Source organism: Eptatretus burgeri, chromosome 11 (genome assembly GCF_056783735.1).
Source record: "Eptatretus burgeri isolate ZD-2024b chromosome 11, Ebu_testis_v1, whole genome shotgun sequence".
NCBI classification, from domain to species: Eukaryota; Metazoa; Chordata; class Myxini; order Myxiniformes; family Myxinidae; genus Eptatretus; species Eptatretus burgeri.
The window spans coordinates 86,044,266-86,069,219 of NC_140971.1; the positions used below are offsets into that span (position 1 = coordinate 86,044,266).

The following is a 24,954-nucleotide window of genomic DNA, read 5'->3' on the forward strand; positions in this document are numbered from 1 at the left end:
TGGTTGGGAATCCTGATGAGGAAGCCACACATCCCATCCACGAGATTTTGCAGGAGCACAGGTTTTGGAAAATTGGAGTGCCAGGCCCAAATTCAAAGGGAGCACTTGCATGTGGAGCAGCAGGTAAATCGGTTGAAAGAATCACCTTGAATGGGTTTATGTGTAAGCAGGGGAACGACTTTGTTTTTGGAATATTCACCTGGAGTCCAAGCGCTTCTGCTTCACACCATTGACGTGGGCAACTACCTTTAAACAGCAGATATTTGGTGTGTGCGATGATACCACTCACATCCACAAAATGATTGGGAGAAGAGAGAGTCCTCTCTTCCTCTGCTTTGCGATGAGTCCCTTGGGACACCTTTGCAAGCCCCCAGAGTCTCAACATGTACCCAGACCCTCCCTGGGTTTTTACCCACCTGGACTTAATTCAGGTGAGCTAATGCGATGGAGCACTCTCTGTCGGTGAGTGAGTGAATCAATCAGTCGGTCAGTCAGTGTGTCATTATCACTTCAGACATCATCGCTTGAACCAAACACACAATTTTAATGAAAGTTGGTCACAACCATCATGACCCATAATGTACCAAAATGAATCGACCACATCAAAATGTACGCTCATTAAAGGGTTCTATGAGGACGGCAGATGTTGTACCACCCCAAAATAGGTATTTGCTCTCTTCTCCAAAAGGAAACACAATTTTGATGAAACTTGATGACAGCCTTCATTACCCATGATGTACCAAAGTTTGTTCACAGCAGAAAAAAAATATCAGGGTCTTCGGGGCTTTGCGGGGTGTTCGAGCCCCAAAATTTCTCGAGCATCAGAGAAAAATAAACAACCAAAAATTAATTTACTCCATATGTGGGGGTCAAACCCACGATCTGAGGATTAAGAGTCCCATGCTCCACAAACGAGGAAGCCAGGAAGATATTGCTTTGTTCTATTGTGACAGCTTTTCAAAAGATGTATATTGAATTTCATTGGGAAAACGAAAAGTTGACATGTTGAAGTATTTCATTCATTTTGTCATGTTCACACGTTTTCATCTTGATTCCATTTCAGAACGATGAATTCACTGGTGAAATGTGAGAACATAAAATAATGGAGGATGCGGGCATCGATCCCGCTACCTCTCGCATGCTAAGCGAGCGCTCTACCATTTGAGCTAATCCCCCTGATGTGTCTGTATTGTTTTTCACACCATTGATGAAGGCAATCTTTATTATTCTGGTTATCAATGCAAAGTTGTGCACGAAAATATTTTTGGTCAACTGTGTGTCGAATGATTGTTTGGCGGTGCACAATCTTAACCCGTGTGTTTGTGTAAAATTATCCTCATTTCACATTCTTTACATCACTCGAGCACAGACAATAGGCTCTTCTGCACTCGTGTCGACTATGAGGAAAGATTTCTTGCTCAGTCTCAAAATTTAACCAGAATCACAGGAAAATACCCTCGCTGAGCTATGAAGACTCCAACAAGACCATCCGCTTCACGATCCCCGGACGATATTTCTCAGGCGGCGAGTCCGGAGCGACCTTCAAGATCAACCACAGTGAGTGGATCTGCCTCGACCACTTCGACACTGACTTCGGCTGCAGGAGGTGAGGTCAGGACAAGGGGGGCCCTGAGGGAAGCTGTGGAGGTGGTGGTGCGAATCTTCGGTAAAAACGCACCCAGGGCGACGGATGTGGTGAGACACACCGACCTGTGGGCATGCCCTTTCATCAAAGTGACCAAGGGTCATGGAAGCCATCTTGATGACCATCTTAGTGTTAATATTCATCTTGATCGTGCCAGGGTGTGATGATCGTTCTCGTGATGGTTTGTGTCATGCTTTGTGATGGCCAAGGTGATTGTACTCATTGTCTTGAGTTGAAGATGTTGGTTGTCATTGATCTCATGATATTTGTGATATCTTGATAATGATGGCATCATTCGTTGGTGTCAGAGAATTCATTGTTGTCAGAGAGTGAGATTCGGACCTGCATCGAAAACAAAGCGGTTTTTTTTTGACGCAAATTGTTCAAAAAAAAAATTCAGTGAGAATATTTTAATCTGCCATGGAGAACGAACTGCTCTTGTGGAGAAAGAATGGGAATTATTACTGGTGTAATATGTCAGAGCAGTACCCACAGGATGAGAGAACCGATGGAGCAGAAAAACACTCGTGGCGTGACAGAGCCGATGGGGCAGAGAAGGAATGGCAGGAAAACACCAAGAAGGAAAAGAAAGAGAGGATGAGATTGAAAGAAGAGAGGCAGGGATGAAGATCGAAATGGAGACTGGAACAGCAGAGTGGAAACTCGAAGAGGATAAAAAGAAGGCTGAGAAGCAGAAAAGGGTGGCGGAAGGGACAAGATGAGGGTGGATCAGATTATATTGGAAACACACAGCAACAGGTAGCATCCAGCAAAAGTGGGGAACGAGCCCGCGATTGTCACGGTCGATGTGTTCCCTCGGCTCAATGTTGCGAAGGAGGAGCTCACCCAAATAACAGAGGGGTGAGTCAGGATTCTTCCTGTTTGAGGTTACATGTTTGGATGTGTGCGTTGTGAAATGGATTCTGCAATCCCACCACCTGAAACCAAAATGCAATACTCTTCAGAATAGACATGGTGCAAAGAGAATGATGAGTGTCACATATTGGGTAATGACGGGTTACTGCAACCACAGTGGGAGTCAGAGAGGGTTCAGGAGGATTTGCAAAAGGAATGTCGTGGCACAAAAGCCTCCTTCAAGAACTCCGAGCACTCGCACCATGGAGTTGGCATTGGTTGGGAATCCTGAGGAGGGGGCCACACTGGCCATCCACGAGATGTTGCAGGAGCACAGGTTGAGGAAAATTGGAGTGCCAGGCCCAAAATCAAAGAGAGCACTTGCATGTGGAACCGCAGGTAAATCGGTTGAAAGAATCACCTTGAGTGGGTTTATGTGTAAGCAGGGGGACAACTTTGTTTTTGGAATATTCAGTTGGAGTCCGAGCGCTTCTACTTCGCACCATTGACGTGAGCAACTGCCTTTAAACAGCAGATAATTGGTGTGTGCATTAAGACCCCTTACAACCCCAAAATGATTTGCAGAGGGAGAGAGACTCCTCCCTTCCTCTGCTTTGCGGTGAGTTTCTTGGGACACCTTTATCAACCTCCAGAGTCTCAACATGTACCCAGACCCTCCCTGGGTTTTTAGCTCATCTGGACTTTATTCAAGTGAACTTATGCGATTCAGCACTGTCCGTCGGTGAGTGCGTGAACCAGTCATTCGGTCAGTCAGTCTGTCTGAGTCACTTCAGACATCATCGCTTGAACCAAACACACGATTTTTATGAAAGTTGGCCACAAACATCATGACCCATAATGTCCCAAAATGAATCGATCGCATCAAAATCTATGCTCATTAAAGGGTTCGATGGGGACGGGAGATCTTGTACCCCCCAAAAGAGGTATTTGCTCTCTTCTCCAAAACGACACACACAATAACATGACGACAGCCTTCATTACCCATGATGTACCAAAGTTTGTTCAGAGCAGAAAAAAAATCAGGGCCTTCAAGGCTCTGCGGCGGGTTTGAGCCACAACATTTCTTGAGCATCAGAGAAAAAAACAACCAAAGATTAATTCATGCCAAACATGGGGGATTGAACACACTACCCTCGGTTGAAGAGTCCCGTGTTTTTCGAAATGATGAAGCCAAGGAGATTTTATCTCTTTCTCTTAAGACAGGTTTTAACAAGATGTCTATTGAATTTCATTTGGAAAACGTTAAGTTTCCACGTTGAAGAATTTAATTCATTTTGTCATGTTCACGTTTTCATCTTGATTCCAATTCAAAAACATTAATTACCTGGTGAGATGTGAGAACATAAAATAATGGAGGATGCGGGCATCGATCCCGCTACCTCTCGCATGCTAAGCGAGCGCTCTACCATTTGAGCTAATCCCCCTGATGTGTCTGTTTGTTTTTCACACCATCTATGAAGGCAATCTTTATTATTGTGATTATTAATGCAAAGTTGTGCACGAAAATATTTTAAGTCAACTGTGTGTTGAATGATTGTTTGGCGGTGCACAATCTCAACCCGTGTGTTTGTGTAAAATTATCCTCATTTCACATTCTTTACATCACTCGAGCACAGATAATAGACTCTTCTGCACTCGTGTCGACTGTGAGGAAAGATTTCTTGCTCATTCTCAAAATTTAACCAGAATCAGAGTAAAATACCCTCGCTGAGCAATGAAGACTCTGACAAGAGCATCCGCTTCCGGATCTCCGGCCAATGTTTCTCAGGCGGCAAGTCCGGAGCGACCTTCCATTTCAACCACAATGAGCGGTTCTGCCTCGACCACGTCGACACTGACTTCGGCTGCAGGGGGTGCGGTCGGGACAAGGGGGGCCCTGAGGGAAGCTGTGGAGGTGGTGGTGCGAAGCTTCAGCAAACACACCCAGGGCGATGGACGTGGTGAGACACACCGACCTGTGGGCATGCCCTCTCAACAAAGTGACCAAGGGTCATGGCATACCTGCCAACCTTTTTTGAAGGAGAAGAAGTAGGCTGGCGTCGCACGCGTCCGTGGGGGGGGGGGTCCGGGGGCATGCACCCCCGGAAATTTTTCAAAAACATGAAGCAAAATGGTGCAATATCCTGCATTTTGAGACCATAGTTAGCTGAAATATTTCAACATATTTTTAGAGTGAAAAAGAGAAAACTTAACATGGTTAAGTTGTTACATGGAACTCATTGTTACATGTATGTTACATGGAACTCACTGATCTTTATTTTTCTAAGACATCATGATCATCAGTCACGTTTACATAAATTACTGACTCTCCAAGCTCCACATGTACAGTATGTGCCCATATGTGGACACAAGAGTTTACATAAACTCACTGATACATCTTTATGAATGAAATGACTGGCCACTCTGATTTCATAACATATTTACAGTTTACCTTACGCGAAGACTTGATATACTTGAACTCTGTTGTCCAACTTGGCTTAATCTCGTTGACCCAGCGTGGGAGTGGTTTTTTCTTTTCTGGTGTTTGCATTGTTGTCATGCACTGAAGCGATGAGTACTCTTTGTTAACTGCATTCTTTGATCATGAATGGAAAAATGGCGCGTTGTCTTGAAATGAATGCCCGCTGTTTCATGTCGTCCCATTTGATTGGTCATGCTTAGTTTGGAAGCAATAACCAATCGCTAAAGAGATAAGAAATCAAGGTCAGGCACGAGTTTTGTCGAATGTCGAAGCAGCCGCGTGTAATACGATCTTGGCAGTGAGAAACGAACGCAAAACTGAAAAAAACAACTATTTATTTTTTTCCAATAATAATTTCCAAATGCGGTATGTCTGACTTATAAAATCGGTATGCGTTGGGAGCTATAGAAAATCGGTAGGGTTGGCATTTATGTCATGGAGGCCATCATGATCACAATCGTAGTGTTAATAATCCTCTTGATCGTGACGGGGTGTGATGATCGTTCTTGTGATGTTTTGTGTCATGCTTTGTGATGGTCAAGATGATTGTACTCATTGTCTCGTGTTGAAGATGTTGGTTGTCATTGATCTCATGATATTTGTGATATCTTGATAATGATGGCATCATTCGTTGGTGTCAGAGAATTCATTGTTGTCAGAGAGTGAGATTCGGACCTGCAGCGAAAACAAAGCGGTTTATTTTTTCACGCAAATTGTTGGAAAAAAATTTCAGTGAGAATATTTTAATCTGCGATGGAGAACGAACTGCTCTTGTGGAGAAAGAATGGGAATTATTACTGTTTTAATGTGACAGAGCAGTACCCACAGGATGAGAGAACCGATGGAGCAGAACAACACTTGTGGTGTGACAGAGCCGAAGGGGCAGAGCAGGAATGGCAGGAAAACACCAAGAAGGAAAAGAAAGAGAGGCTGAGAGGGAAAGAAGAGAGGCAGGGATGAAAATCGCAATGGAGACTGGAGCGGCAGAGTGGAAAGTCGAAGAGGATAAAAAGAAGGCTGAGAAGCAGAAAAGGGTGGCGGAAGGAACAAGATGAGGGTGGAGCAGATGATGTTGGAAACACACAGCAACAGGTAGCATCCAGCAAATGTTGGGAACGAGCCGGCGATTGTCACGGTCGATGTGTTCCCTCGGCTCAATGGTGCGAAGGAGGAGCTCACCCAAATAACAGAGGGCTGGGTCAGGATTCTTCCTGTTGGAGGTTACACATTTGGATGTGTGTGTTGTGAAATTGATACTGCAATTTGACCATCTGAATCCCAAATGGAATACTCTTCAGAATAGCAAGGTGCAAACAGAATGAGTGTCACATATTGGGTACTGACGGGTCACAGCAACCACAGTGGGAATCAGAGAGGGTTCAGGAGTATTCGCAAAAGGAATGTCGTGGCACAAAAGCCTCCTTCAAGAACTCCGAGGACTCGCACCATGGAGTAGGCATTGGTTGGGAATCCTGCTGTGGAGGCCACACTTCCCTTCCACGAGATTTTTTAGGAGCACAGGTTTTGGAAAATTGGAGTGCCATCCCAAAATCAAAGGGAGCACTTGCATGTGGAGCAGCAGGTAAATCGGTTGAAAAATCACCTTGAATGGTTTTATGTTTAAGCAGGGGGACAACTTTGTTTTGGGAATATTCAGCTGGAGTCCGAGCGATTCTGCTTCACACCATTGAGGTGGGCAACTGCCTTTAAACAGCAGATATTTGGTGTGTGCGATGATACCACTCACATCCACAAAATGATTGGGAGAAGAGAGAGTCCTCTCTTCCTCTGCTTTGCGGTGAGTCCCTTGGGACAGCTTAGCAAATCCCCAGAGTCTCAACATGTACCCAGACCCTCCCTGGGTTTTTAGCCCACCTGGACTTTATTCAGGTGAGCTAATGCTATGGAGCACTTTTCGCCGGTGAGTGAGTGAATCAGTCAGTCGGTCAGTCAGTCTGTCTGAATCACTTCGGACATCATCGCTTGAACCAAACACACGATTTTAATGAAAGTTGGTCACAACCATCATGACCCATAATGTACCAGAATGAATCGACCACATCAAAATCTATGCTCATTCAAGGGTTTGATAGGGATGGCAGATGTTGTACCACCCCAAAATAGGTATTTGCTCTCTTCTCCAAAACGACACACACAATTTTGATGAAACTTGACGACAGCCTTCATTACCCATGATGTACCAAAGTTTGTTCACAGCAGAAAAAAAAATCAGGGTCTTAGGGGCTATGTGGGGGGGTTTGAGCCCCAAAATTTCTCGAGCATCAGAGAAAAATGAACAACCAAAAATTAATTTACTCCAAATGTGGGAGTCAAACTCACAATCTGAGGATTAAGAGTCCCATGCTCTTCAAATGAGGTAGCCAAGAACATATTTTTTGTTCTGTTATGACAGCTTTTCAAAAGATGTTTATTGAATTTCATTCGGAAAAAGATAAGTTTACACGTTGAAGTATTTAATTCATTTTGTCATGTTCACACGTTTTGATCCAAATTCCATTTCAGAACTCTGAATTCGCTGGTGAGATGTGAGAAAATAAAATAATGGAGGATGTGGGCATCGATCCCGCTCCCTCTCGCATGCAAAGCAATCGCTCGACCATTTGAGCTCATCCCCCTGATTTATGTGTTGGGCTTTTCACACCTTATATGAAGGCAATCTTTATTATTCTGGTTATTAATGCAAAGTTTGCACGAAAAGATTTTTGGTCAACTTTGTGTCGAATGATTGTTTTGCGGTGCACAATCTTAACCCGTGTTTTTGTATAAAACTATCCTCATTTCACATTCTTTACATCACTCGAGCACAGACAATAGGCTCTTCTGCACTCGTGTTGACTATGAGGAAAGATTTCTTGCTCAGTCTCAAAATTTAACCAGAATCACAGGAAAATACCCTCGCTGAGCAATGAACACTGATAAGAGCATCCGCTTCACGATCTCCGGACAATATTTCTCAGGCGGCGAGTCCGGAGCGACCTTCGATTTCAACCACAACGAGTGGTTGTGCCTCGACCACTTCGATACTGACTTCGGCTGCAGGAGGTGCGGTCAGGACAAGGGAGGCCCTGAGGGAAGCTGTGGAGGTTGTGGTGCGAAGCTTCGGCAAACACTCCGAGGGCTACGGACGTGGTGAGACACACCGACCTGAGGGCATGTCCTTTCAACCATCTGACCAAGGGTCATGGAGGCCGTTATGATCACAGTAGTGGTGGCAATAATCCTTTTGATCGTGACGGGGTGTGATGATCGTTCTCGTGGTGGTTTGTGTCATGCTTTGTGATGGCCAAGGTGATGTACTCATTGTCTCATGTGGAAGATGTTGGTTGTCATTGATCTCATGATATTTGTGATATCTTGATAATGATGGCATTATTCGTTGATGTCAGAGAAATCATTGTTGTCAGAGAGTGAGATTTGGACCTGCAGCGAAAACAAAGCGGTTTTTTTTTGGACGCAATTTGTTCGAAAAAAATTTCAGTGGGAATATTTTAATCTGCCATGGAGAACGAACTGCTCTTGTGGAGAAAGAATGGGAATTATTCCTGTTTTAATGTGACAGAGAGTACCCACAGGATGAGAGAACCGATGGAGCAGAACAACACTCGTGGCGCAACAGAGCTGATGGGGCAGAGCAGGAATGGCAGGAAAACAACAAGTAGGAAAAGAAAGAGAGGATGAGAGGGAAAGAAGAGAGGCAGGGATGAAGATCGAAATGGAGACTGGAACGGCAGAGTGGAAAGCCGAAGAGGGTCAAAAGAAGGCTGAGAAGCAGAAAAGGGTGGCGGAAGGTACAAGATGAGGGTGGAGCAGATGATGTTGGAAACACACAGCAACAGGTAGCATCCAGCAAAAGTCGGGAACGAGCCGGCAATTGTCACGGTCGATGTGGTCCCTCGGCTCAATGGTGCGAAGGAGGAGCTCACCAAAATAACAGAGGGGTGAGTCAGGATTCTTCCTGTTGGAGGTTACATGTTTGGATGTGTGCGTTGTGAAATGGATTCCGCAATCCGACCAACTGAACCCGAAATGGAATTCTCTTCAGAATAGACATGGTGCAAAGAGAATGATGAGTGTCACATATTGGGTACTGATGGGGAACTGCAACCACAGTGGGAGCCAGAGAGGGTTCAGGAGGATTCACAATAGGAATGTCATTGAACAAAACCCTCTTTCAAAAACGCTGAGGACTCGCACCATGGAGTTGGCATTGGTTGGGAATCCTGATCAGGAGGCCACACTGCCCATCCACGAGATTTTGCAGGTGCACAGGTTGAGGAAAATTGGAGTGCCAGGCCCAAAATCAAAGAGAGCACTTGCATGTGGAGCAGCAGGTGAATCACATGAAAGAATCACCTTGAATGGGTTTATGTGTAAGCAGGGGGACAACTTTGTTTTGGGAATATTCAGTTGGAGTCCGAGCGTTTATGCTTCGCACCATTGACGTGGGTAACCACCATTAAACAGCAGATAATTGGTGTGTGCGTTGAAACCCCTTACATCCCCAAAATGATCGGGAGAAGAGAAAGTCCTCCCTCGTGCTGCTTTGCAGTGAGTCCCTTGGGACACCTTTGTCGACTGCCAGAGTGTGAAAATGTACCCAGACCCTCCCTGGGTTTTTAGCTCACCTGGACTATATTCAGGTGAGCTTATGCGATTGATCACTGTCCGTTGCTGAGTGAGTTCATCAGTCAGTCGTCAGTCTGTCTGTATCACTTCAGACATCATCGCCTGAACCAAACACGATTTTTATGAAAGTTGGCCACAACCATCATGACCCGTAATGTACCAAAATGAATCGACCACATCAAAATCTGCGATTATTAAAGGGTTCAATGGGGACGGGAGATGTTGTGCCACCCCAAAATAGGTATTTGCTCTCTTCTCCAAAACGACACACACAATTTTGATGAAACATGACGACAGCCTTCATTACCCATGATGTGCCAAAGTTTGTTCACAGCAGAAAAAAAAAATCAGGGCCTTCGAGGCTCTGCGGGGGGTTTGAGCCACAACATTTCTCGAGCATCAGAGAAAAAAAAACAACCAAATATTAATTCATGCCAAACATGGTGGATCGAACCCACTACCTCAGTTGAAGAGTCCCATGCTTTTCCAAATGAGGAAGCCAATGAAATATCATCTCATTATCTTATGACAGCTTTTCACAAGATGTATATTGAATTTCATTTGGAAAACGTTAAGTTTCCACGTTGAAGAATTTAATTCATTTTGTCCTGTTCACGTTTTCATCTTGATTCCAATTCAAAAACATTAATTCCCTGGTGAGATGTGAGAACATAAAATAATGGAGGATGCGGGCATCGATCCCGCTACCTCTCGCATGCAAAGCGAGCGCTCTACCATTTGAGCTAATCCCCCTGATGTGTCTGTTTGTTTTTCACACCATTGATGAAGGCAATCTTTATTATTGTGATTATTAATGCAAAGTTGTGCACGAAAATATTTTAAGTCAACTTTGTGTCGAATGATTGTTTGGCGGTGCACAATCTCAACCCGTGTGTTTGTGTAAAATTATCCTCATTTCACATTCTTTACATCACTCGAGCACAGATAATAGACTCTTCTGCACTCGTGTCGACTGTGAGGAAAGATTTCTTGCTCATTCTCAAAATTTAACCAGAATCAGAGTAAAATACCCTCGCTGAGCAATGAAGACTCTGACAAGAGCATCCGCTTCCGGATCTCCGGCTGATGTTTCTCAGGCGGCTAGTCCGGAGCGACCTTCCATTTCAACCACAACGAGCGGTTCTGCCTCGACCACTTCGACACTGACTTCGGCTGCAGGAGGTGCGGTCGGGACAAGGGGGGCCCTGAGGGAAGCTGTGGAGGTGGTGGTGCGAAGCTTCAGCAAACACACCCAGGGCGACGGACGTGGTGAGACACACCGACCTGTGGGCATGCCCTTTCAACAAAGTGACCAAGGGTCATGGCATACCTGCCAACCTTTTTTGAAGGAAAAGAAGTAGGCTGGCGTCGCACGCGTCCGTGGGGGGGGGGGGGGTCCGGGGGCATGCACCCCCGGAAATTTTTCAAAAAAATGAAGCAAAACTTGCAATATCCTGCATTTTGAGACCATAGTTAGCTGAAATATTTCAACATATTTTTAGAGTGAAAAAGAGAAAACTTAACATGGTTAAGTTGTTACATGGAACTCATTGTTACATGTATGTTACATGGAACTCACTGATCTTTATTTTTCTAAGACATCATGATCATCAGTCACGTTTACATAAATTACTGACTCTCCAAGCTCCACATGTACAGTATGTGCCCATATGTGGACACAAGAGTTTACATAAACTCACTGATACATCTTTATGAATGAAATGACTGGCCACTCTGATTTCATAACATATTTACAGTTTACCTTACGCGAAGACTTGAGATACTTGAACTCTGTTGTCCAACTTGGTTTAAACTCGTTGACCCAGCGTGGGAGTGGTGTTTTCTTTTCTGGTGTTTGCATTGTTGTCGTGCACTGAAGCGATGAGTACTCTCTGTTAACTGCAGTCTTTGATCATGAATGGAAAATGGCGCGTTGTCTTGAAATGAATGCCCGCTGTTTCCTGTCGTCCCATTTGATTGGTCATGCTTAGTTTGGAAGCAATAACCAATCGCTAACGAGAGAAGAAATCAAGGTCAGGCACGAGTTTTGTCGAATGTCGAAGCAGCCGCGTGTAATACGATCTTGGCAGTGAGAAACGAACGCAAAACTGAAAAAAAACAACTATTTATTTTTTTCCAATAATAATTTCCAAATGCGGTATGTCTGACTAATAAAATCGGGATGCGTTGGGAGCTATAGAAAATCGGTAGGGTTGGCATTTATGTCATGTAGGCCATCATGATCACAATCATAGTGTTAATAATCCTCTTGATCGTGACGGGGTGTGATGATCGTTCTCGTGATGGTTTGTGTCATGCTTTGTGATGGTCAAGATGATTGTACTCATTGTCTCGTGTTGAAGATGTTGGTTGTCATTGATCTCATGATATTTGTGATATCTTGATAATGATGGCATCATTCGTTGGTGTCAGAGAATTCATTGTTGTCAGAGAGTGAGATTCGGACCTGCAGCGAAAACAAAGCGGTTTATTTTTTCACGCAAATTGTTGGAAAAAAATTTCAGTGAGAATATTTTAATCTGCCATGGAGAACGAACTGCTCTTGTGGAGAAAGAATGGGAATTATTACTGTTTTAATGTGACAGAGCAGTACCCACAGGTTGAGAGAACCGATGGAGCAGAACAACACTTGTGGTGTGACAGAGCCGAAGGGGCAGAGCAGGAATGGCAGGAAAACACCAAGAAGGAAAAGAAAGAGAGGCAGAGAGGGAAAGAAGAGAGGCAGGGATGAATATCGCAATGGAGACTGGAACGGCAGAGTGGAAAGCTGAAGAGGATCAAAAGAAGGCTGAGAAGCAGAAAAGGGTGATGGAAGGAACAAGATGAGGGTGGAGCAGATGATGTTGGAAACACACAGCAACAGGGAGCATCCAGCAAAAGTCGGGAACGAGCCGGCGATTGTCACGGTCAATGTGTTCCCTCTGCTCAATGGTGCGAAGGAGGAGCTCACCCAAATAACAGAGGGCTGGGTCAGGATTCTTCCTGTTGGAGGTTACACATTTGGATGTGTGTGTTGTGAAATGGATTCCGCAATCCGACCACCTGAACCCAAAGTGGAATACTCTTCAGAAGAGACAAGGTGCAAAGAGAATGATGAGTGTCACATATTGGGTGTTGACGGGTTACTGCAATCACAGTGGGACTCAGAGAGGGTTCAGGAGGATTCGCAATAGGAATGTCGTGGCACAAAAGCCTCCTTCAAGAACTCCGAGGACTGGCACCATGGAGTTGGCATTGGTTGGGAATCCTGAGGAGGAGGCCACACTGCCCATCCATGAGATTTTGCAGGAGCACAAGTTTTGGAAAATTGGAGTGTCAGGCCCAAAATCAAAGAGAGCACTTGCATGTGGAGCAGCAGGTAAATCGGTTGAAAGAATCACCTTGAATGGGTTTATGTGTAAGCAGGGGGACAACTTTGTTTTTGGAATATTCACCTGGAGTCCAAGCACTGCTGCTTCACACCATTGACGTGGGCAACTGCCTTTAAACAGCAGATATTTGGTGTGTGCGATGATACCACTCACATCCACAAAATGATTGGGAGAAGAGAGAGTCTTCTCTTCCTCTGCTTTGCGGTGAGTCCCTTGGGACACCTTTGCAAGCCCCCAGAGTCTAAACATGTACCCAGACCCTCCCTGGGTTTTTACCCACCTGGACTTTATTCAGGTGAGCTAATGCGATGGAGCACTCTCTGTTGGTGAGTGAGTGAATCAGTCAGTTGGTCAGTCAGTGTGTCATTATCACTTCAGACATCATCGCTTGAACCAAACACACAATTTTAATGAAAGTTGGTCACAACCATCATGACCCATAATGTACCAAAATGAATCGACCACATCAAAATGTACGCTCATTAAAGGGTTCTATGAGGACGGCAGATGTTGTACCACCCCAAAATAGGTATTTGCTCTCTTCTCCAAAAGGAAACACACAATTTTGATGAAACTTGATGACAGCCTTCATTACCCATGATGTACCAAAGTTTGTTCACAGCAGAAAAAAAATATCAGGGTCTTCGGGGCTTTGCGGTGTTCGAGCCCCAAAATTTCTCGAGCATCAGAGAAAAATAAACAGCCAAAAATTAATTTACTCCATGTGTGGGGGTCAAACCCACGATCTGAGGATTAAGAGTCCCATGCTCTACAAACGAGGAAGCCAGGAAGATATTGCTTTGTTCTATTGTGACAGCTTTTCAAAAGATGTATATTGAATTTCATTGGGAAAACGAAAAGTTGACATGTTGAAGTATTTAATTCATTTTGTCATGTTCACACGTTTTCATCTTGATTACATTTCAGAACTATGAATTCCCTGGTGAAATGTGAGAACATAAAATAATGGAGGATGCGGGCATCGATCCCGCTACCTCTCGCATGCTAAGCGAGCGCTCTACCATTTGAGCTAATCCCCCTGCTGTGGCTGCTTGGCTTTTCACACGATCTATGAAGGCAATCTTTATTGTTATGATTATTAATGCAAAGTTGTGCACTAAAATATTTTCAGTCAACTGTGTGTCGAATGATTGTTTGGAGGTGCACAATCTTAACCCGTGTGTTTGTGTAAAATTATCCTTATTTTATATTCTTTACATCACTCGAGCACAGACAATAGACTCTTCTGCACTTGTGTCGACTCTGAGGAAGGATTCCTTTCTCAGTCTCAAAATTTAACCAGAACCACAGTAAAATACCCTCGCTGAGCAATGAAGACTGACACGATCATCCGCTTCACGATCTCCGGACAATATTTCTCAGGTGGCGAGTCCGGAGCGACCTTCAATTTCAACAGCAACGAGTGGTTGTGCCTCGACCACTTCGACACTGACTTCTGCTGCAGGAGGTGCGGTCGGGACAAGGGGGGTCCTGAGGGAAGCTGTGGAGATGGTGGTGCGAATCTTCGGTAAAAACGCACCCAGGGCTACGGACGTTGTGAGACACACCTACCTGAGGGCTTGCCCTTTCAACAAAGTGACCAAGGGTCATGGAGGCCGTCATGATCACAATCTTAGTGTTAATATTCATCTTGATCGTGTCGGGGTGTGATGATCGTTCTCGTGATGGTTTGTGTCATGCTTTGTGATGGCCAAGGTGATTGTACTCATTGTCTTGTGTTGAAGATGTTGATTGTCATTGATCTCATGATATTTGTGATATCTTGATAATGATGGCCTCATTCGTTGGTGTCAGACAATTCATTGTTGTCAGAGAGTGAGATTCGGACCTGCAGCGAAAACAAAGCGTTTTTTTTTTGATGCAAATTGTTCAAAAAAAATTTCAGTGAGAATATTTTAATCTGCCATGGAGAACGAACTGTGCTTGTGGAGAAAGAATGGGAATTATTACTGGTGTAATATGTCAGAGCAGTACCCACATGATGAGAGAACCGATGGAGCAGAAAAACACTCGTGGCGTGACAGAGCCGATGGGGCAGAGAAGGAATGGCAGGAATGCACCAAGAAGGAAAAGAAAGAGAGGATGAGATTGAAAGAAGAGAGGCAGGGATGAAGATCGAAATGGAGACTGGAACAACAGACTGGAAACTCGAAGAGGATAAAAAGAAGGCTGAGAAGCAGAAAAGGGTGGCGGAAGGGACAAGATGAGGGTGGATCAGATTATATTGGAAACACACAGCAACAGGTAGCATCCAGCAAAAGTGGGGAACGAGCCCGCGATTGTCACGGTCGATGTGTTCCCTCGGCTCAATGTTGCGAAGGAGGAGCTCACCCAAATAACAGAGGGGTGAGTCAGGATTCTTCCTGTTTGAGGTTACATGTTTGGATGTGTGCGTTGTGAAATGGATTCTGCAATCCCACCACCTGAAACCAAAATGCAATACTCTTCAGAATAGACATGGTGCAAAGAGAATGATGAGTGTCACATCTTGGGTAATGACGGATTACTGCAACCACAGTGGGAGTCAGAGAGGGTTCAGGAGGATTTGCAATAGGAATGTCGTGGCACAAAAGCCTCCTTCAAGAACTCCGAGCAGTCGCACCATGGAGTTGGCATTGGTTGGGAATCCTGAGGAGGGGGCCACACTGGCCATCCACGAGATGTTGCAGGAGCACAGGTTGAGGAAAATTGGAGTGCCAGGCCCAAAATCAAAGAGAGCACTTGCATGTGGAACAGCAGGTAAATCGGTTGAAAGAGTCACCTTGAAAGGGTTTATGTGTTAGCAGGGGGACAACTTTGTTTTTGGAATATTCAGTTGGAGTCCGAGCACTTCTACTTCGCACCATTGACGTGAGCAACTGCCTTTAAACAGCAGATAATTGGTGTGTGCATTAAGACCCCTTACAACCCCAAAATGATTGGGAGAGGAAGAGAGACTCCTCCCTTCCTCTGCTTTGCGGTGAGTTTCTTGGGACACCTTTGTCAACCTCCAGAGGCTCAACATGTACCCAGACCCTCCCTGGGTTTTTAGCTCCTCTGGACTTTATTCAAGTGAACTTATGCGATTCAGCACTGTCCGTCGGTGAGTGAGTGAACCAGTCAGTCGGTCAGTCAGTCTGTCTGAATCACTTCAGACATCATCGCTTGAACCAAACACACGATTTTTATGAAAGTTGGCCACAACCATCATGACCCATAATGTACCAGAATGAATCCATCGCATCAAAATCTGCGATTAGTAAAGGGTTCTATGGGGACGGGAGATGTTGTACCCCCCAAAAGAGGTATTTGCTCTCTTCTCCAAAACGACACACACAATTTTGATGAAACTTGATGACAGCCTTCATTACCCATGATGTACCAAAGTTTGTTCAGAGCAGAAAAAAAATCAGGGCCTTCGAGGCTCTGCGGCGGGTTTGAGCCACAACATTTCTTGAGCATCAGAGAAAAAAACAACCAAAGATTAATTCATGCCAAACATGGGGGATTGAACACACTACCCTCGGTTGAAGAGTCCCGTGTTTTTAGAAATGATGAAGCCAAGGAGATTTTATCTCTTTCTCTTAAGACAGTTTTTAACAAGATGTCTATTGAATTTCATTTGGAAAACGTTAAGTTTCCACGTTGAAGAATTTAATTCATTTTGTCATGTTCACGTTTTCATCTTGATTCCAATTCAAAAACATTAATTACCTGGTGAGATGTGAGAACATAAAATAATGGAGGATGCGGGCATCGATCCCGCTACCTCTCGCATGCAAAGCGAGTGCTCTACCATTTGAGCTAATCCCCCTGATGTGTATGTTTGTTTTTCACACGATCTATGAAGGCAATCTTTATTATTGTGATTATTAATGCAAAGTTGTGCACGAAAATATTTTAAGTCAACTGTGTGTTGAATGATTGTTTGGCGGTGTACAATCTCAACCCGTGTGTTTGTGTAAAATTATCCTCATTTCACATTCTTTACATCACTCGAGCACAGATAATAGACTCTTCTGCACTCGTGTCGACTGTGAGGAAAGATTTCTTGCTCATTCTCAAAATTTAACCAGAATCAGAGTAAAATACCCTCGCTGAGCAATGAAGACTCTGACAAGAGCATCTGCTTCAGGATCTCTGGCCAATGTTTCTCAGGCGGCGAGTCCGGAGCGACCTTCGATTTCAACCACAATGAGCGGTTCTGCCTCGACCACTTCGACACTGACTTCGGCTGCAGGAGGTGCGGTCGGGACAACGGGGGCCCTGAGGGAAGCTGTGGAGGTGGTGATGCGAAGCTTCAGCAAACACACCCAGGGCGACGGATGTGGTGAGACACACTGACCTGTGGGCATGCCCTCTCAACAAAGTGACCAGGGCTCATGGCATACCTGCCAACCTTTTTTAAAGGAAAAGAGGTAGGCTGGCGTCGCATGCGTCCCTCGGGGGGTCCGGGGGCATGCACCCCCGGAAATTTTTCAAAAACATGAAGCAAAATAGTGCAATATCCTGCATTTTGAGACCATAGTTAGCTGAAATATTTCAACATATTTTTTGAGTGAAAAATAGAAAACTTAACATGGTTAAGTTGTTACATGGAACTCATTGTTACATTTCTCAAACATCTTTCTCAAAGATCTTTCTCAAAACACTACTTTCTCAAACATCAACTCATCCTGGGAATTCTTTCAAAGAAACTTGCTCTCCCTCATGCACAGATTTATCCCCTCTCGTGTTCAGTTGTCTTACCCTTCCTCCCGCCCTTGGTTTACTGAAGCTTGTGGCGAGGCAGTTGTCCTGAAACAACTTGCCTTTGCCTCATGGAAAGCAAACCCAACTGAGGGCAATCTCAGTTCTTTCCACAAAGCTCGGAACAAGTGTGTAGCTACCCTCAGGAGAGCCAGAAAACAACATCTTTCTCATCTCAAGTCTGAACTCTCAAACCTCTCTCCCTCCTCAAAATCCTGGTGGCGTTTAATCAAATCTGTTTCTGGTGTATGTTCCCCCTCCATCCCCTCCCTTACCTCAAATGGCCGCACTGCTGATTCCACACGTGATAAAGCTGAATGTCTAAACTCGGTGTTTGCAGCTAAATCTTGTGTCCCAAACCCATCACTATCTCTACCCACTTTACCCAGTCGCACCCAACTGTCCCTGGACTCTGTATCCTTTTCTCCTGACAAGGTGGAGAGCTTGCTTTCAAACCTCGAGTCAGATTCTGCAACCGGTCCAGACGGCATCAGCCCACGTGTCCTCAAAGCCTGCTCTTCTGCTCTTGCTCACCCTCTCTCTGTTCTATTCACCCTCTCATTTTCCCAAGGTCATCTGCCATCTGCTTGGAAATCTGCTAACATCACTGCCCTGCATAAAAAGGTGCAAAAACAGATCCCTGTAACTATAGACCAATCAGCCTTCTCCCAATCATCAGCAAGGTTATGGAATCCATCATCGCTTCAGACATGAAATCCTTCCTCTTCTCCAATGGCTTGATTTCCAATCATCAATTTGGTTTCAGACCAGGTCACTCTACCCTAGATATGCTGCTACTGCTCTCCCATCAATGGATGGAGGTCCTCAATGCCAGACAGGAAATCCGAGCCGTATCCCTGGACATATCACGTGCTTTTGACACAGTCTGGCACCCTGCCCTACTCACCAAACTCTCTTCCCATGGTATTCAAGGCCATCTCCACTCATGGCTCGCAGACTTCCTCTCCTGTCGCAGTCAACGTGTGGCCCTAAATGGAGTTCTTTCATCCCCTCTTCCTGTGCAGGCTGGAGTTCCTCAAGGTAGCGTTCTGGGCCCTGTTCTTTTTCTGGTTTTCATCAATGATCTCTCGGACTCTCTGGAAAATCCTCTATTTCTCTTTGCCGATGACTCCACCCTCTGCCGTACCATCTGTCATCCCTCAGACCGGCAAGCAGCAGCTTCTTCGCTCACTGCAGATCTGGATAAAATCACAAACTGGTCCAACACGTGGAACATGTCTTTCAATCCAGACAAATCTCACACTCTCACTATGTCTCTTCGAAAGGACCGTTTACAAAACCCCCCATCCACTTTCTCAACAATCCTCTGGAAGAAGTCTTTTCTTTCAAGCTTCTGGGTCTCACTATCTGCCATGACCTTTCCTGGGAAAGTCACATTTCCAACCTTGCCTCAAAAGCCAGTCGCCGACTGGGAATCCTCCGTCGTGCAAAGTCCTTCCTCGGCCCTCTTGAGCTCCTGACCACTTACAAAGCTTTTGTCCGTAGCCTGATGGAGTACTGCTCTCCCCTCTGGGCTGGTGCTCCTGCCTCCCACCTTTCTCGACTTCACGCTGTCGAAACCAGGGCTTTTAAGATCATTGGCATCTCCCGCAATGAAGCTGAGTCTTTGGGCCTCTCACTCAATCACCGCAGGTTGGTCGGTGGTCTTTCTGTCTTCTACCGACTCCTCTCCAGCCTTGCCCCCCTGCTCTCTCTGTGATTTGTCCCAACCACATTTCCACAGGGCGCTCAAGGTCCGCCAACAACCCCCTTCTGGTAAAACTACCAAAATCACGAATCACTGCTCATCTTCACTCTTTCATTCCTCTTTTTCCCGCCTTTGGAATAAACTTCCTCACTCTATTCTTTCCCATTCTTCCCTCCCGGCTTTCAAAACAGCTGTTCACCCCCACCTCTTACCTCCCCCCATCCAAATCCTCGATCTTTTCTCCCCCCCCCACTCCCCCCCAGCCCACTTCCTACAATTCTCCTGCTTTCCTTCCTGAAAGTCCCTTTAATGTCCATCTTCCCCTCGCCATGTTCCCCGTCCCATCCCCATCCCTCCCCCTTCCACAGTTCACCTGTGTCTGTTCCCCAATGTTCTGTCCCTTCCACTCCCGCCCCTCTTGTCTCATGCCTCCTTGCTGTGAGTTGTGTGTTAGCTCTCATACGAGCCTCGACCAAGGTATACAAAAAAAAAAAAAAAAAAAAAAAAAAAAAAAAAAAACATGTATGTTACATGGAACTCACTGATCTTTATTTTTCGAAGACATCATGATCATCAGTCACGTTTCCATAAATTACTGACTCTCCAAGCTCCACATGTACAGTATGTGCCCATATGTGGACACAAGAGTTTACATAAACTCACTGATACATCTTTATGAATGAAATGACTGGCCACTCTGATTTCATAACATATTTACTGTTTACCTTACGCGAAGACTTGATATACTTGAACTCTGTTGTCCAACTTGGCTTAAACTCGTTGACCCAGCGTGGGAGTGGTTTTTTCTTTTCTGGTGTTTGCATTGTTGTCGTGCACTGAAGCGATGAGTACTCTCTGTTAACTGCATTCTTTGATCATGAATGGAAAATGGCGCGTTGTCTTGAAATGAATGCCCGCTGTTTCCTGTCGTCCCATTTGATTGGTCATGCTTAAGGCCCGGTCACACCTTGACGTTTTAGCCAGCGATGGCAACGTGTTAAAATTTATGTAAAACGCTGGCTTACGTTGAAGTTTTGATGTTTTTTTTTAAAGATTCGGACGTATTCATAGTGACTTGGTCTTATGTGTAACGCATTGGTAACTACACAGAACGTTTCATTGTGTTATAGATAACTTATATCAACGAATGCTGAACCTGTTGTCGGCCTACACAACCGATGCCCAACGATAGTCTAACTTAGGCATAGCGCGTTGCACGCATCGCCGACGATGTCGTGACGTAGCCTATTAAAAGGCTGACGCACAACGATTCGAATCATAACTGCCGTAGAAATGGAAGGGTCAAAATCGCGGTCACACCTTGGCGATCTTGCCAGCGTATGCCGACGTAACAAAAAGTGTGTCTAAAACGTTGGGGCACGTCGAATACGGTATGGGTAAGTTTGGTATACGTGAGTACAACGCTAAATACGCTATCATAAGTCGTAGTAAGTAGAGTACGTCGTAAAATTTTGAACATGTTCAAAATTTTACGACGTACTCGGCGTATGACACACGTTCCGCATGCGATGGGGATAAGTTTTACACACGATATGTGGACGCTTACACACGTCCACAAAGGCTACTTATAAGCTACTCATAAGTCGAAACACGTCGCGGTAATGTCTTTTTTACGCGAAACTTATTTCTAACTTATGTTTGACGTGCTTTGAACCAATTCTTTACGTAGTCCCAACACACATCGACGTATGTAGACGTATTCCAATGACGTCTACCGGTCGACAAAAAAAAATATAAATGAACGTGTTTCTAGCTTACAACTGCCATATAAAGACGTGTTCCCAGCGGTTTTGGGAATTGGTATATAAAAATGGTGTTCATAAAAGGGGAACCCAACAGTGTTTTCGAGTCCTTTTTGAGTTGATGTCCATGTCAGCAGTAACAGTATCAGTATCAGTATCAGTGTTAGTATGAGTATTAGTCGTAGTTTGTTCATGTTGGCAGTAGTAGATGGGTGTGAGGGGGAGGGTGTGGGTTATGATGGATCGTCCTTGCGTCCGCGTGTCCACGGGTAGGTTCATAGGCTGCCACTCAACGATTTAAATGGCTGCATCTCCACGATTGAAAGTAGACGCTTGCGCTCAACAATTGGATTTTTTTTACACTCAACGACTTTGAAATGGTATCACTCAGCTCGTTTCATTGTTTACAATGAACGATTTAAATTGCTGTCACTCGCCTTTGTTTTTTTTTTTTTTTGTTTGTTTTTTTTGACGCTGGGGTTTGGAAATTTGAAGCGTTTCTTCTGAATGTGTTAAAACGCTCAAACTCGACTATTTTAAATAGACGCTGCCGATAGACAATTGGAATCATAGCCAAGCTCGACATCGAAGTGTGAACATCCTCGTCATGCCGAAGAAAAGTTTGAAGAATGCTGCAAATAAGTGTCCTGGCCGTGGCCGTGGACTCTGACGCAAGGACGATCCATTATACCGACGTCTTTCAGCCTATGAGTAACTTAAAAGTAACGTCTGTCGACGTGTGGCAACGATCGCGTAACGTGCCAACAACACATTTTCATAGGTTAGAAATAAGTTTCGGGTACGCTAAACATTACCTCGGCGTGTCTCAACTTATGATTAACTTACAAGTAGCATGTGTTGATGTCTGTCAACGATCGCAGACTGTGCCTACAACTTGTGGCCAGCGTAGCGGAACGTGTGAGTCATACGCCGCATACGTCGTGAAATTTCAAGCATGAAAAAATTTGAGGACAACCGAAAAGTACAACGTTTAAAGCCAACGTACAACGACTTATGGCAACGTACTACGACGTATGCCAGCGTGCTCTTAATGTTATCAAAACTTACCCATAACGTATTCAACGTTTGCCAGCGTTTTAGAAAAAAAATTCAAAAATCGGCATACGTTGGCTAAAACGTCAAGGTGTGACCGGGCCTTTAGTTTGGAAGCAATAACCAATCGCTAAAGAGATAAGAAATCAAGGTCAGGCACGAGTTTTGTCGAATGTCGAAGCAGCCGCGTGTAATACGATCTTGGCAGTGAGAAACGAACACAAAACTGAAAATAAACAACTATTTATTTTTTTCCAATAATAATTTCCAAATGCGGTATGTCTGACTTATAAAATCGGGATGCGTTGGGAGCTATAGAAAATCGGTAGGGTTGGCAGGTATGTCATGGAGGCCATCATGATCACAATCATAGTGTGAATAATCCTCTTGACCGTGACGGGGTGTGATGATCGTTCTCGTGATGGTTTCTGTCATGCTTTGTGATGGCCAAGGTGATTGTACTCATGGTCTCGTGTTGAAGATGTTGGTTGTCATTGATCTCATGATATTTGTGATATCTTGATAATGATGGCATCATTCATTGGTGTCAGAGAATTCATTGTTGTCAGAGAGTGAGATTCGGACCTGCAGCGAAAACAAATCGTTTTTTGTTTTGACACAAATTGTTCAAAAAATATTTCGGTGAGAATATTTTAATCTGCCATGGAGAATGAACTGCTCTTGTGGAGAAATAATGGGAATGATGACTGTTGTAATGTGACAGAGCAGTACCCACAGGATGAGAGAACCGATGGAGCAGAAAAACACTCGTGGCGTGACAGAGCCGATGGGGCAGAGAAGGAATGGCAGGACAACACCAAGAAGGAAAAGAAAGAGAGTCTGAGAGGGAAAGAAGAGAGGCAGGGATGAAGATCGAAATGGAGACTGGAACGGCAGAGTGGAAACTCGAAGAGGACAAAAAGAAGGCTGAGAAGCAGAAAAGGGTGGCGGAAGGGACAAGATGAGGGTGGATCAGATTATATTGGAAACGCACAGCAACAGGTAGCATCCAGCAAAAGTGGGGAACGAGCCCGCGATTGTCTCGGTCGATGTGTTCCCTCGGCTCAATGTTGCGAAGGAGGAGCTCACCCAAATAACAGAGGGCTGGGTCAGGATTCTTCCTGTTTGAGGTTACATGTTTGGATGTGTGCGTTGTGAAATGGATTCTGCAATCCCACCACCTGAAACCAAAATGCAATACTCTTCAGAATAGACATGGTGCAAAGAGAATGATGAGTGTCACATATTGGGTACTGACGGGTCACAGCAACCACAGTGGGAGTCAGAGAAGGTTCAGGAGGATTTGCAATAGGAATGTCGTGGCACAAAAGCCTCCTTCAAGAACTCCGAGCACTCGCACCATGGAGTTGGCATTGGTTGGGAATCCTGAGGAGGGGGCCACACTGGCCATCCACGAGATGTTGCAGGAGCACAGGTTGAGGAAAATTGGAGTGCCAGGCCCAAAATCAAAGAGAGCACTTGCATGTGGAACCGCAGGTAAATCGGTTGAAAGAATCACCTTGAGTGGGTTTATGTGTTAGCAGGGGGACAACTTTGTTTTTGGAATATTCAGTTGGAGTCCGAGCGCTTCTACTTCGCACCATTGACGTGAGCAACCGCCTTTAAACAGCAGATAATTGGTGTGTGCATTAAGACCCCTTACAACCCCAAAATGATTGGGAGAGGGAGAGAGACTCCTCCCTTCCTCTGCTTTGCGGTGAGTTTCTTGGGACACCTTTATCAACCTCCAGAGTCTCAACATGTACCCAGACCCTCCCTGGGTTTTTAGCTCATCTGGACTTTATTCAAGTGAACTTATGTGATTCAGCACTGTCCGTCGGTGAGTGAGTGAACCAGTCAGTCGGTCAGTCAGTCTGTCTGAATCACTTCAGACATCATCGCTTGAACCAAACACACGATTTTTATGAAAGTTGGCCACAAACATCATGACCCATAATGTCCCAAAATGAATCCATCGCATCAAAATCTGCGATTAGTAAAGGGTTCGATGGGGACGGGAGATCTTGTACCCCCCAAAAGAGGTATTTGCTCTCTTCTCCAAAACGACACACAATTTTGATGAAACTTGATGACAGCCTTCATTACCCATGATGTACCAAAGTTTGTTCAGAGCAGGAAAAAAATCAGGGCCTTCGAGGCTCTGCGGCGGGTTTGAGCCACAACATTTCTTGAGCATCAGAGAAAAAAACAACCAAAGATTAATTCATGCCAAACATGGGGGATTGAACACACTACCCTCGGTTGAAGAGTCCCGTGTTTTTAGAAATGATGAAGCCAAGGAGATTTTATCTCTTTCTCTTATGACAGGTTTTAACAAGATGTCTGTTGAATTTCATTTGGAAAACGTTAAGTTTCCACGTTGAAGAATTTAATTCATTTTGTCATGTTCACGTTTTCATCTTGATTCCAATTCAAAAACATTAATTCCCTGGTGAGATGTGAGAACATAAAATAATGGAGGATGCGGGCATCGATCCCGCTACCTCTCGCATGCTAAGCGAGCACTCTCCCATTTGAGCTAATCCCCCTGATGTGTCTGTTTGTTTTTCACACGATCTATGAAGGCAATCTTTATTATTGTGATTATTAATGCAAAGTTGTGCACGAAAATATTTTAAGACAACTGTGTGTTGAATGAT

General features: G+C 44.8%; 5 non-coding genes across 5 annotated transcripts; all 5 read right to left on the reverse strand.

The window, feature by feature from the left end:
* Positions 1–1,103: 1,103 nt before the first annotated feature.
* On the reverse strand, positions 1,104–1,176 carry TRNAA-AGC (transfer RNA alanine (anticodon AGC)). The gene has a single exon. It is a non-coding gene; the product is annotated as a tRNA-Ala (tRNA).
* Positions 1,177–3,872: 2,696 nt separating this feature from the next.
* TRNAA-AGC (transfer RNA alanine (anticodon AGC)) lies at positions 3,873–3,945 on the reverse strand. Its single transcript has one exon. It is a non-coding gene; the product is annotated as a tRNA-Ala (tRNA).
* Positions 3,946–10,309: 6,364 nt separating this feature from the next.
* TRNAA-UGC (transfer RNA alanine (anticodon UGC)) lies at positions 10,310–10,382 on the reverse strand. The gene has a single exon. It is a non-coding gene; the product is annotated as a tRNA-Ala (tRNA).
* A 3,606-nt stretch (positions 10,383–13,988) lies between these two features.
* TRNAA-AGC (transfer RNA alanine (anticodon AGC)) lies at positions 13,989–14,061 on the reverse strand. Its single transcript has one exon. It is a non-coding gene; the product is annotated as a tRNA-Ala (tRNA).
* A 2,701-nt stretch (positions 14,062–16,762) lies between these two features.
* On the reverse strand, positions 16,763–16,835 carry TRNAA-UGC (transfer RNA alanine (anticodon UGC)). The gene has a single exon. It is a non-coding gene; the product is annotated as a tRNA-Ala (tRNA).
* Between the last annotated feature and the right edge of the window lie 8,119 nt (positions 16,836–24,954).